Below are 13,115 nucleotides of genomic sequence, written 5' to 3' on the forward strand. Positions count from 1 at the left end.
GGATGGAGAATGACTTTGAAGAGTTGAGAGAAGAAAGCTTCAGTCGATCAAACTTCTCAGAGCTTAAGGAGGAGCTAGGTACCCAGCGCAAAGGATCTAAAAACCTTGAAAAAAGAATGGAAGAATGGATAACTAGAATAACCAATGCAGAGAAGTCCATAAACAAACTGATAGAGATGAAAACCATGACACGATAACTACGTGACAATTGCACAAGCTTCAGTAACTGACTTGATCAACTGGAAGAAATACTATCAGTGATTGAAGATCAAATGAATGAAATCAAGTGAGAAGAGAAGTTTAGAGAAAAAAGAGTAAAAATAAATGAACAAAGCCTCCAAGAAATATGGGATTATGTGAAAAGACCAAATCTATGTCTGATTGTTGTGCCTGAAAGTGACAAAGAGAATGGAACCAAGTTGGAAAACACTCTGTAGGATATTATCCAGGAGAACTTCCCCAACCTAGCAAGGCAGGCCAACATTCAAATTCAAGAAATACAGAGAACGCCACAAAGATACTTCCCGAGAAGAGCAACTCCAAGACACATAATTGTCAGATTCACCAAAGTTGAAATGAAGGAAAAAACGTTAAGGGCAGCCAGAGAGAAAGGTCAGGTTACCCACAAAGGGAAGCCCATCAGACTAACAGCAGATCTCTTGGCAGAAACTCTCTACAAGCTGGACGAGAGTGGGCACCAATATTCAACATTCTTAAAGAAAAGAATTTTCAACCCGGAATTTCATATCCAACCAAACTAAGTTTCATAAGTGAAGGAGAAATAAAATATTTTACAGACAAGCAAATGCTTAGAGAGTTTGTCACTGCAAGGCCTGCCCTACAAGAGATCCTGAAGGAAGCACGAAACATGGAAGGGTAAAACCAGTACCAGCCATTGCAAAAACATGCCAAAATGTAACGACCATTGATGCTAGGAAGAAACTGCATCAACTAATGAGCAAAATAACCAGCTAATATCATAATAACAGGATCAGGTTCACACATAACAATATTAACCTTAAATGTAAATGAACTAAACAGTCCAATTAAAAGACACAGATTGACAAGTTCAATAAAGAGTCAAGATTGATCAATTTGCTGTATTCAGGAGACCCATCTCACATGCAGAGACACACATAGGCTCAAAATAAAGGGATGGAGGAAGATCTACCAAGCAAATGGAAAACAAACAAACAAAAAAAGGCTGGGATTGCAATCCTAGTCTCTGATAAAACAGATTTTAAACCATTGAAGATCAAAAGAGACAAGGCCATTACATAATGGTAAAGGGATCAATTCAACAAGAAGAGCTAACTATCATAAATATATATGCACCCAATACAGCAGGACCCAGATTCATAAAGCAAGTCCTTAGAGACTTACAAAGAGACTTAGACTACCATACAATAATAATGGGAGACTTTAACACCCCGCTGTTAACATTAGACAGATCAACAAGACAGAAAGTTAACAAGGATATCCAGGAATTGAACTCAACTCTGCACCAAGTGGATCTAATAGACATCTACAGAACTCTCCACCCCAAATCAACAGAATGTACATTCCTCTCAGCACCACATCTCACTTATTCCAAAATTGACCACATAGTTGGAAGTAAAGCACTCCTCAGCAAATGTACAAGAACAGAAATTATAACAAACTGTCTCTCAAACCACAGTGCAATCAAACTAGAACTCAGGACTAAAAAATTCAATCAAAACCGCTCAACTAAATGGAAACTGAACAACCTGCTTCTGAATGACTACTGGGTACATAACGAAATGAAGGCAGAAATAAAGATGTTCTTTGAAACCAATGAGAAAAGAGATACAACATCCCAGAATCTCTGGGACACATTTAAAGCAGTGTGTAGAGGGAAATTTATAGCACTAAGTCGTGACAAGAGAAAGCAGGAAAGATCTAAAAATGACACACTAACATCACAATTAAAGGAACTAGAGAAGAAAGAGCAAACGAATTCAAAAGCCAGCAGAAGGCAAGACATAACTAAGATCAGAGCAGAATTGAAGGAGAGAGAGACACAAAAAACCCCCCAAAAAAATCAATGAATCCAGGAGCTGGTTTTTTGAAAAGATCAACAAAATTGATAGACCACTAGCAAGAATAATGGAGAAGAGAAGAGAGAAAAATCAAATAGATGCAATAAAAAATGATAAAGGGAATATTACCACTGACCGCACAGAAATGCAAACTACCATCAAAGAATACTATAAACACCTCTACACAAATAAACTAGAAAACCTAGAAGAAATGGATAAATTCCTGGACACATACACTCGCCAAAGACTAAACCAGGAAGAAGCTGAATCCCTGAATAGAACAATAGCAGGCTCTGAAACTGAGGCAATAATTAATAGCCTACCAACCAAAAAAAGTACAGGACCAGACAGATTTACAACCAAATGCTACCAGAGGTACAAGGAGGAGCTGGTACGTTTCCTTCTAAAACTATTCCAGTCAATAGAAAAAGAGGGAACCCTCCCTAACTCATTTTATGAGGCCAGCATCATCCTGATACCAAAGCCTGGAAGAGACACAACAAAAAAGATAATTTTAGACCAATATCTCTGATGAACATCGATGAAAACGTCCTCAATAAAATACTGGCAAACCAAATCCAGCAGCACATCAAAAAGCTTATCCACCATGATCAAGTGGGTTTCATCCCTGGGATGCAAGGCTGGTTCAACATATGCAAAACAATAAAAGTAATCCAGCATATAAACAGAACCAAAGACAAAAATCACATGATTAACTTGACAGATGCAGAAAAGACATTTGACAAAATTCAACAGCCCTTCATGCTAAAAACTCTTAATAAATTCTGTATTGATGGAACATATCTCAAAATAATAAGAGCTATTTATGACAAACCCACAGCCAATATCATACTGAATGGGCAAAAACTGAAAGCATTCCTTTTGAAAACTGGCACAAGACAGGGATGCCCTCTCTTACCACTCCTATTCAATATAATGTTGGAAGTTCTGGCTAGGGCAATCAGGCAAGAGACAGAAATGAAGGATATTCAATTGGGAAAAGAAGAAGTCAAATTGTCCCTGTTTGCAGATCACATGATTGTATATTTAGAAAACCCCATCGTCTCAGCCCAAAATCTCCTTAAGCTGATAAGAAACTTCAGCAATTTCTCAGGATGCAAAATCAATGTGCAAAAATCACAAGCATTCTTATACATCAATAAGAGACAAACAGAGAGCCAAATCATGAATGAACTCCCATTCACAATAGCTTCAAAGAGAATAAAATACCTAGGAATCCAACTTACAATGGATGTGAAGGACCTCTTCAAGGATAACTACAAATCACAGCTTAGTGAAATAAAAAAGGACACAAACAAGTGGAAGAACATACTATGCTCATGAATAGGAAGAATCAATATCATGAAAATGGCCATACTGCCCAAGGTAATTTATAGATTCAATGCCATCCCCATCAAGCTACCAATGACTTTCTTCACAGAATTGGAAAAAAAAAAAACCAACAACAAAAAACTGCTTTAAAGTTCATATGGAACCAAAAGAGTCCACATTGCCAAGACAATCCTAAGCCAAAAGAACAAAGCTGGAGGCATCACGTTACCTGACTTCAAACTATACTACAAGGCTACAGTAACCAAAACAGCATGGGACTGGTACCAAAACAGACATATAGAACAATGGAACAGAAAAGAGCCCTCAGAAATAATACCACACATCTACAGCCATCTGATCTTTGACAAACCTGACAGAAACGAGAAATGGGGAAAGGATTCCCTATCTCATAAATGGTGCTGGGAAAATTGACTAGCCATAAGTAGAAAGCTGAAACTGGATCTTTCCTGACTCTTTATATGAAAATTAATTCAATATGGATTAGGGACTTAAATGTTACACTTAAAGCCATAAAAATCCTAGAAGAAAACCTAGGTAATACCATTGAGGACATAGGCATGAGCAAGGACTTCGTGTCTAAAACACCAAAAGCAATGGCAACAAAAGCCAAAATTGACAAATGGGATCTAATTAAACTAAAGAGCTTCTGCACAGCAAAAGAAACTACCATCAGAGTGAACAGGCAACCTACAGAATGAGAGAAAGTTTTTCCAATCTACTCATTTGACAAAGGGCTAATATCCAGAACCAACAAAGAACTCAAACAAATTTCCAAGAAAAAAAAACAAACAACCCCATCAAACAGTGGGCAAAGGATATGAACAGACACTTCTCAAAAGAAGACATTTATACAGCCAACAGACACATGAAAAAATGCTCATCATCATTGGCCATCAGAGAAATGCAAATCAAAACCACAATGAGATACCATCTCACACCAGTTAGAATGGCAATCATTAAAAAGTCAGGAAACAACAGGTGCTGGAGAGGATGTGGAGAAATAGGAACACTTTTACACTGCTGGTGGGATTGTAAACTAGTTCAACCATTGTGGAAAACAGTATGGCGATTCCTCAAGGATCTAGAACTAGAAACACCATTTGACCCAGCCATCCTATTACTGGGGATAGGCCCAAGGAATTATAAATTATGCTGCTATAAAGACACATGCACATGTATGTTTATTGTGGCACTATTCACAATAGCAAAGACTTGGAATCAACCCAAATGTCCATCGGTGACAGACTGGATTAAGAAAATATGGCACATATACACCATGGAATACTATGCAGCCACAAAAAGGATGAGTTTGTGTCCTTGTAGGGACATGGATGCAGCTGGAAACCATCATTCTCAGTAAACTATTGTAAGAACAGAAAATCAAACACCACATGTTCTCACTTATAGGTGAGAATTGAACAATGAAATCACTTGGACACAGGAAGGGGAACATCACACACTGGGGCCTATTGTGGGTAGGTGGGAGGGGAGATGGATAGCATTAGGAGATATACCTCATGTAAATGACAAGTTAATGGATGCAGCACACCAACATGGCACATGTGTACATATGTAACAAACCTGCACGTTGTGCACATGTACCCCAGAACTTAAAGTATAATAAAAATAAATAAATAAATAAATAAATAAATAAATAAATAAATAATTAATTAAAATCTTCCAAGACCAGGCACGGTGGCTCATGCCTGTAATCCTAGCACTTTTAGGAGGCCAAGGCCTGTGGATTCCTTGATCTTAGGAGTTTGGGACCAGCCTAGGGAACATGGTGCAACTCTGTCCCTACTAAATATATATATATATACACACACACACACACACACACACAAAATATTAGCTGGTTGCAGCGGCATGCATCTGTAATCCAAGCTACTTGGGAGGCTAAAGCAGGAGAATCTCTTGAATGCGGCAAGTGGAGGTTGCAGTGAGCAGTGATTGTGCCACTGCGCTCCAGGATGGACAACAGAGTGAGATTCCCTCTAAAAAAAGAAAAGAAAAGAAAAAAAAAAAACTTCTTCTGAATAGTAAGGCATTACCAATTAGGATTTATGGAAACTGTGACTTAATTTTTGGAGACATAATGTTAACACTGTCAGCTGCAACATCACTATGTTAAAGTAGAAAAAGATATTTACGCATTTGCATGAATTTTTTGTTTTTTTAAAATATGCTTCTTAATCTTGCAAATAAATGTTAACACATTTTTTAAAAACTTAAATAGAAAATACATTGATGAATTGATAACTTTAATCCCAAGAAAAGAAAATTATAAAGCCTGTTCTAAAGGACAGTAATAGTGTAAGCTATATCAGTAACAGGAAAATGTTACTTTTTAGTTATAAAGTTGGATGTTCAGGTAATGAAAATCAATTGTAGTTTTCTTATGGTGTGCATTGCATTTAGAGCATATACAGAATCGTTTTTAATCTTTAGCCAAGAATAATAATTTTGATGACTATGACTATTAGTGCTAGATTATAGTAGCATCCAGCTGAGAGGCATTATAGTTATTACTATTATCCTATACAGACTTTTTTGTGTGTTTTACTTGGTAAGTTTTAAGTTTGTGGAAGTAAATATTACCTTCAAGGAGTTAATATGGGCATAATTATACTGATATTGAACAGACTTAATGTATGGTTTAATAAGACCAAATGTTAATAAACTAATTCTAATTAGAATAAAAATCAGTTTATAGAGACTTTACTGAGGTTTTTATGACACTGTTGTGGTCATTATTGTTTCCCATTGTGAGTGGTTGGTGTCATGATCTATTAATTGTGAAATATTTTTAGTATCATCTCTGTTATGGAATGAGTTATGTTTTCCCACAACTTATGTCCTAAAGCCGTAACCTCCAATGTAACTGTATTTGAAGATAGGTCCTTTAAGGAGGTAATTAAGGTTAAGTGAGGTCATAAGAATGGGTCCCTAATCCAACAGGACCGATATCCTTATAATAAGAGGAAGAGACACCAGAGATTTCTCCTTCTTTCTGCAGGCATAGAGAAAAGGCCATGTGAGTACATAGCCAGAAGGTGTCTGCCTATAAGACAAAGAGAGAAAACTTACCTGAAACCAACTCTGATGGATATTGGACTTCTAAGCTCCAGAACTGTGAGAAAATTAATTTTATGTGCTTTAAGACACTCAGTTTGGGGTATTCTGTTATGGCAGCCTATGTTAGTCAATTTGTATGACCATAAAGCAACACCTGAGAGTGGGTAACTTACAAAAAGAGGTTGAATGGGCTCATGGTTCTGCAACCAGTACAGAACCATAGTGCTGGCATTTGCCTCTTGCAAGGGGCTCAGGAAGCTTACAAACAAGGCAGAAGGCAAAGGGAAGCCAATACATCACATGGTGAGAAAGAGAAGCAGCAGGTCCCAGACTCTTTTAAAGAACCAGATCTCATGTGAACTGAGGGGTAACTCACTTTTACCAAGGAGATGGTGCTAAACCACTCATGAGGGATCTGTCCCATGAGTCAATCACCCCCACCAAGACCTGCCTCCAATTTTGGAAATTATATTTCAACAAGAGATTTGGAGGGGACAAACATTCAAACCATAAACCAGCCCGAGCAGACTAACAGAGTCTCTGAATGAATCTATGAAAATGACTAGATTATTATTTGAGTTGAGTAATTTCTTCTTGTATTAGGATTGGTCTCCTTGAAAATATTATTCCCATATCTGTTGTAATACAGTACTGAGAATCATACTAATTATACCCTAAACTTAGATATTTAAGAGGGTTGGATTTGACTGATTGCTCTGATATTGCTGACATAGTCAAAGACTTTTGAAAACTAAAGTATAATATTATGTCATGCAACCTTGAGAAAATTACAATGGAAAAAGCAGAACTATAATTCACAATTCATCTCCCAAACAAATTGTGACACCTCTTCTTTCCAATCCACTGAAATATGCCTAAAATGAGAAAAAGGGAAATCTTAAAAACAACAACAAAAACAGAAAATGGCAACATTCAGGCAAAAAAAGAGTGTGAGGACTATGATGCTGGCATGCTAAACTTAATAAATAATAAATGAGAGAGTTTGGAGTGATTATATGTGAATGAGTTTCAATCTTGATTTCTTTTCCCTTATTTTTTCACCTCAAAGACCTAGTTCATCCACATCTTTTACTACTATCATCAGCCTTCCAGAGCCTCTGCCAAGATGTCTGCTGCCTGGAGCCCATGAGTATATGTCCCAATTAGTCATAGCCCAGGGTCAAATGTGTCATTCCAGAGAGCCAACAGTAGTTCATAACTAATTTACGTTTCCTTGTCAAAATGCTTAAACCACTCATTTTAGAGCACTAACTGGAAAAACTAGGAAATCAAAACTTGAAAACTGTCAACGGGAAATGACTTTTTCCTCGGTTAGCATCTGCATTATATTTATCTTAAATATTTTCTGCCTTTTGACCATCTTCCATGGTGAATATTTATATTATAATTTGTCATTATTGAAAATTGACCCCTTCATCAATTTCTGCTTATCTTTAGCCAATAGCGAAAATGACCCTAGATTTTTTTTTTAAGCTAAAAGATTCTGGTTCACACATGAAACTTCCAAAAACAAATTGTTTTCCTCTATTTTGAAGAAAAATTATGTGCTTCAAGAACTCAAGTTGTTTTTAAAAACATGATTACATAGTATCCATTTCTATCATGTTATTGTCAAACAGAAAACACCTACATCATTCAACGATCTTAGGGTACTTTCCATTGGAATCTATGTAGCACCATTGATTTTTTTTTTTTTTTTTAATGGATCCTCACTCTGTCACCCAGTTTGGAGTGCAGTGGTGTGATCATAGCTTACTGTGGCCTGAAACTTCTAGGCGCAAATGATCCTCCTGCCTCAGCCTCCCAAGTAGCTGGGATTACAGGCACCAGCTACCATTCCAGGCCTGGTTAATAGTTTGTACATAGCAAGTGTCAAATTCATATAAACGTTTTGTTATTGCTTATAACTACTCCAAAGGTTTTGATAATTTACATACACTCTGTTGCACTTACTGTCGTTGGTCGCTGCGTTGCATGTTGAGATAATACTTGTGAACGAGACAGATGCCTGGAGATGAAAAACAAACCTAGTCAAAAGATATGCTTTGCATAATCATTTATAAAGTAAAAAAATAAAGGTAATTGAATGCTTACCAATATTGAGCTGTTTTATATCCATACCAGAAAGTATAAGTCAAAACTTTAAAAAATGTGTAAAACCTTGTAAAATCACATAAAAAAATTTAAAGACATGTTAACTGGCAAAAGGAAGACGGACATTTTATTGCTTTATCTCATTTATGGGAAAAACTGACAAATCAAAACTCCCGTGTGTGTGTGTGTGTGTGTGTGTACATGTGAATATGCCCATGTGTAATTATAAATATATAGAAAAAAGAACTAGATATCTTAAGTTCTCACTATAAAAAAAACACCTTCTGTAGAGGAGAATGGTTTGAAAATTGAGACTAATCAAGGAGTAACATTTATTTTATCTGTACCACTTAATAATGATTATCAAGATTATATCCGTGTGTTACTATTGTAAGTAAACAAGGAATGAAAGACAAACTTCAGTGAATAAAATAGTTAATAAAGTTTAGATATAACAAATTTAATCAGCAAATTATAAGAGCAGCTAGCAAAATTCTTTCAAATGCTAGATAATTATTTCTTTAAGCTGAAGGAAATATAACTACATTCAAAAAGCTAATCAGTTATTAGGTAAAATTTCTTAGAAGAAAAATACACACAGTGAAAATCTGGTAACTATAAATTTTAATAATAAAGGAAGAGACTTGCATACAACCAGCTTGTAAAAACAAAAAACAAAACCCCAAAACAAACAAAAAAGTGATCCAAAACAGTAACAATATATTATTATCTGTATTTCCAAAGAACGAAACAGTCAATGTACATCTCACCTTCCCTGTGCAATATATAAAAGGCTGACGATAAGCAAATAAAGCAAAACAACATACAAAATAATATAATTGCTGTTAATTGTTAGAAACACATCAAATGAAATTTTGAAAAAAGGCAGTAAAGGAAAAATAATTAACACTAAAATATTCAAAACAGTAAGCATCTAAAAATTTCAGATTGTAGAAATAAACTGTAGAAAGACATTGTGAAGAAAAATAAAATTATTTTCTCATTTTATATCATATATAAGAAATTGCTCAAAAGATAAAATGTTATCACTGATGATTAAAACAGAAAATGAAGAATAATATTTTAGCAACTTTAAGAATAGCAAAATATGTATATGGAATTTATGATGAGAAATATTTGAAAATATATTCAAATAAATTATGATCTATAGAGACATAGATAGATAAACTAATAAAAATCAAAAGGAGTAACAAAATAGATATTCTACACACTATGAGACAAGTAACATCTGATGAATTAGCCATGCAAATTACTGTCAATTTATTAAATTTTTCTATTAAAATGCATTTTGTATTAAAAATAAATTATATGGTATCATTTATTGTAATCTTAGATCTCAAAATGACTGGAGCATAATTTATGTGTTTATTTACGTATTTATGTAGACATATAGATCAACTAAACATACATATTTCCTTTTTGGTAATTGAAAAATGAAAAATAGTTGCATTTATATAAGTGAATATACATGTAAAAGTATATATAGATATATATTTGTCTCTCTGAGTTTAAGAAAGGCTATATATACATATATATATAATCGGTTTATTTATGTCTGAATTTAATTCCTATTTTGAGATTCACTCCCCTGATACCAGAAACCTAATCTGTCAATTTTAGTGAAGTCTTTTCAAGTTTCCTCAGTCAATCCAGGCATCCAGCCCACTTACCAGAGTTGTTTTTAACCTGTGTGTGCTGATTTTTCTAATACATTTATGCTTTCAGAAAGTCTCTATTAGTAGATCATTGCAGCTTCTCTTTTAAACCATACATGAAGCTCTCTTAGGCCTATCCCTTTCCATTGGCTACTTCTATATCTCTCCTGACCTTATAAGAGTCATTTGGTTGCTTCTCAGTCAAAGTGAACATAGGAAAACTTGGCGAGGGAATATGGGGCCAAGAATTTCTGCCCAAATAACAAGTGGAGCCATGTCCTCAACTACTGCTTGTATGCTATACACTTTAGTTCCTCCTTCGTAACAGCAATACATTGGCCCTCTTCTCTTGGATCCTTCAAACACACTTTTGTTTTCAATATGTATCTTCTCCTCTGCTACGATAAAAGTTAAATTTAAAAGTCTCTTCTTTAAGATACATAGAAGTTCAAGAGAGTATAACTCTTGATTTCTAATTAATTCTTTTCACTCTCCCAGCTAAGAGAATCTTCATCTTCTATTATCAGGAGAGAAGAACGCCCAGCTTTCACATATTTTCTCACGACATATTTATTTATTTAAACTCTGACATTTGAAATGTAAAAGCAAATATTTTACAGTTTGATTATAAGAGTCTTTCCTTGAGATAATGCTGTATTTAGGGCAAAAACACATGAAATCAAGGGTTGTAAAAGAGGAAACAAAAGGTAGTTAATACAACAAAGTACTGTAATTTGCATAGTATTCATTAAAACCAATAAAATAGAAAAAAATACAATTAATATAGAAAAATATAATGCATATTTATGTCTCTGACCAAAAATTATTAAGGAAAATTTAGGACTTGAAAATGAATTGATAAGTTGAAATATCAAATATGTAATTGTACATCATCCTTTCATATATGTTCATTATTATATTTAAGATAATGCTAAAAATTCATAATCTCAATGCAATGCTCTTTCAAAATTATATTAAATTGTGAAACTTTATAATGATCTGCATAGTTATCACCAATAATCTCTGAACAGCAGGCAATAAAGTTAAAGATGAAATAAAAAATATGTAACACTGCTTTAGAAAAAATAACACCTGTTCCCCCAAAAAAATCAATTTAGGAATGAAGGTCAAATTGTATACGCAATTTTGTAGAAATATAATTATGCAGAACTTTTGGAAGATGAAGATATGTTAATATGTTGTAATAATAGGAGCTCATTGTTCTGGTTAGTGAGAGATTTGAGTCATTAAATAAGGAGCTATAAAATGTCTCTGTGCCTCAATGTACAGATGAACTCTCTTGTTAGGACAAAAGGCAAATGTGGGGTGAGTGGCTTTTTCAACACCTTTCCGTGTCAGGGACTTAAGCTGTACTCACCACAGGGTCTCAAAGGAAAAAAAAAAAAAGGCATTAATAAATAAATAGTAAGTCCTCCATATGGTGTTCAGCTCAGTCAACTCAACATATATGTATCATAGAGCTGTTCTCTGAGAATAGGTGAGGCAATTTCATATTTTATCAAATTATTTCTTAAAGAAACACACTGGAGAATATTGTTTTTCTCTTGAAGCCTATGTGGTCCATGTATTCAATTACTTAACTAGCAGGAAAGATTCTATATTGTTTCTACTTTCTGAGACACAGTGGCCAAAAATGTCCAAAAGTTGTTTTCAATTTGATGTTTACTTCATATTATTATTCATTTAATTCTCACGTCATGCTTTAAAAATAATTTATATGTAACATGATGAATCACATCCTTCTGTCTTACTTTAACTGGCCTCATGAATCTTTAAGTCCTAATTCTTAGTTATTTTAATGTATATGTGAATACCACTATAATGTTAATTAACATCTCTATATTTTCCTTTATATATACTTCTATATGCTTTCTCCATACATGCTTCTTTTTTCTTTGGTTTTATAACATCTGATAAAAAATTGAGTGGAATAAAGGCCAAAGTGTTAAATATAGAACTCTTGAGCATTTTATTGCGTAGTTTTAAGTTAACACAAATACGCAATATATTTTTCTTTTTGAAAATAAAATTTGAGATAAAAATATTTAATGTATTGCTTAAGATTCTCAAGTGTCTGAGACCGAGATGGCACATTTGTAACAATGCTATCTAATCATTAAAATATCTATTATTGATAGATAATGCATCAATTATGAAGAAAAATACGTGCATATAGAATGTGTTTCATTTTAGATCATTAATTAGTTCTTGATTGCTATAAAACAAATTACCATAAATTTCATATCTCAAGTCAACATAAATTTATTATCTCATGTTTTTTGTGAGACATGATTTGAATACATATTAGTTGCCTCTCACCAAGGTGAAAGCAAGATTTCAGTAGGGCTTTGATCTCATCTGAGGCTCCTGTCTTCTTTCAAGCTCACATGGTTGTTAGCAGAATGTTTCTTCTTGTGGCTCTGTGACTGAGGTCTAGTCTTCTTGTTGGCTGTCACCTAAAAACCTCTCTCAGCTCCAATATCCTGCCATGCAACCCTCTCAATAGGCTCTGTTACACAGCAGTTTGCTTCTTATTGCATCCAGCCGGAGAGTATCTTGTCTTATACTACACTTTCTTTTAGAGAACTCACCTGATTAGGTCAAATACATTCAGAAAGTTTTCTTATTTTTATTAACACAAAGTCAACTGATTAATAAGCTAATCAAAAGAGTCAGGTTTCATCTTTTTTCCAGCCCTGTCTATTTACTCAAGAAGAAAATATTCCATAGAAATGTACATGGAGTAAGTAGAAAATGATGGAAACTATTTTAGGTTGAATTGCATCTCTCCAAAATTCATATGTTGCCATCC

The 13,115-nt window shown here is 34.3% G+C and overlaps 1 long non-coding RNA gene across 1 annotated transcript in view; it reads right to left on the minus strand.

Annotated features, from left to right (window-relative positions):
- LOC135969508 (uncharacterized) overlaps positions 1-13,115 on the minus strand; it is an 84,265-nt gene that overhangs the window by 36,213 nt on the left and 34,937 nt on the right. Inside the window, exon 2 of the long non-coding RNA XR_010584770.1 lies at positions 8,466-8,520. This is a non-coding gene — a long non-coding RNA (uncharacterized lncRNA). The remainder of the gene's footprint in view (positions 1-8,465; positions 8,521-13,115) is intronic.

Source organism: Macaca fascicularis, chromosome 2 (genome assembly GCF_037993035.2).
Source record: "Macaca fascicularis isolate 582-1 chromosome 2, T2T-MFA8v1.1".
NCBI lineage: Eukaryota > Metazoa > Chordata > Mammalia > Primates > Cercopithecidae > Macaca > Macaca fascicularis.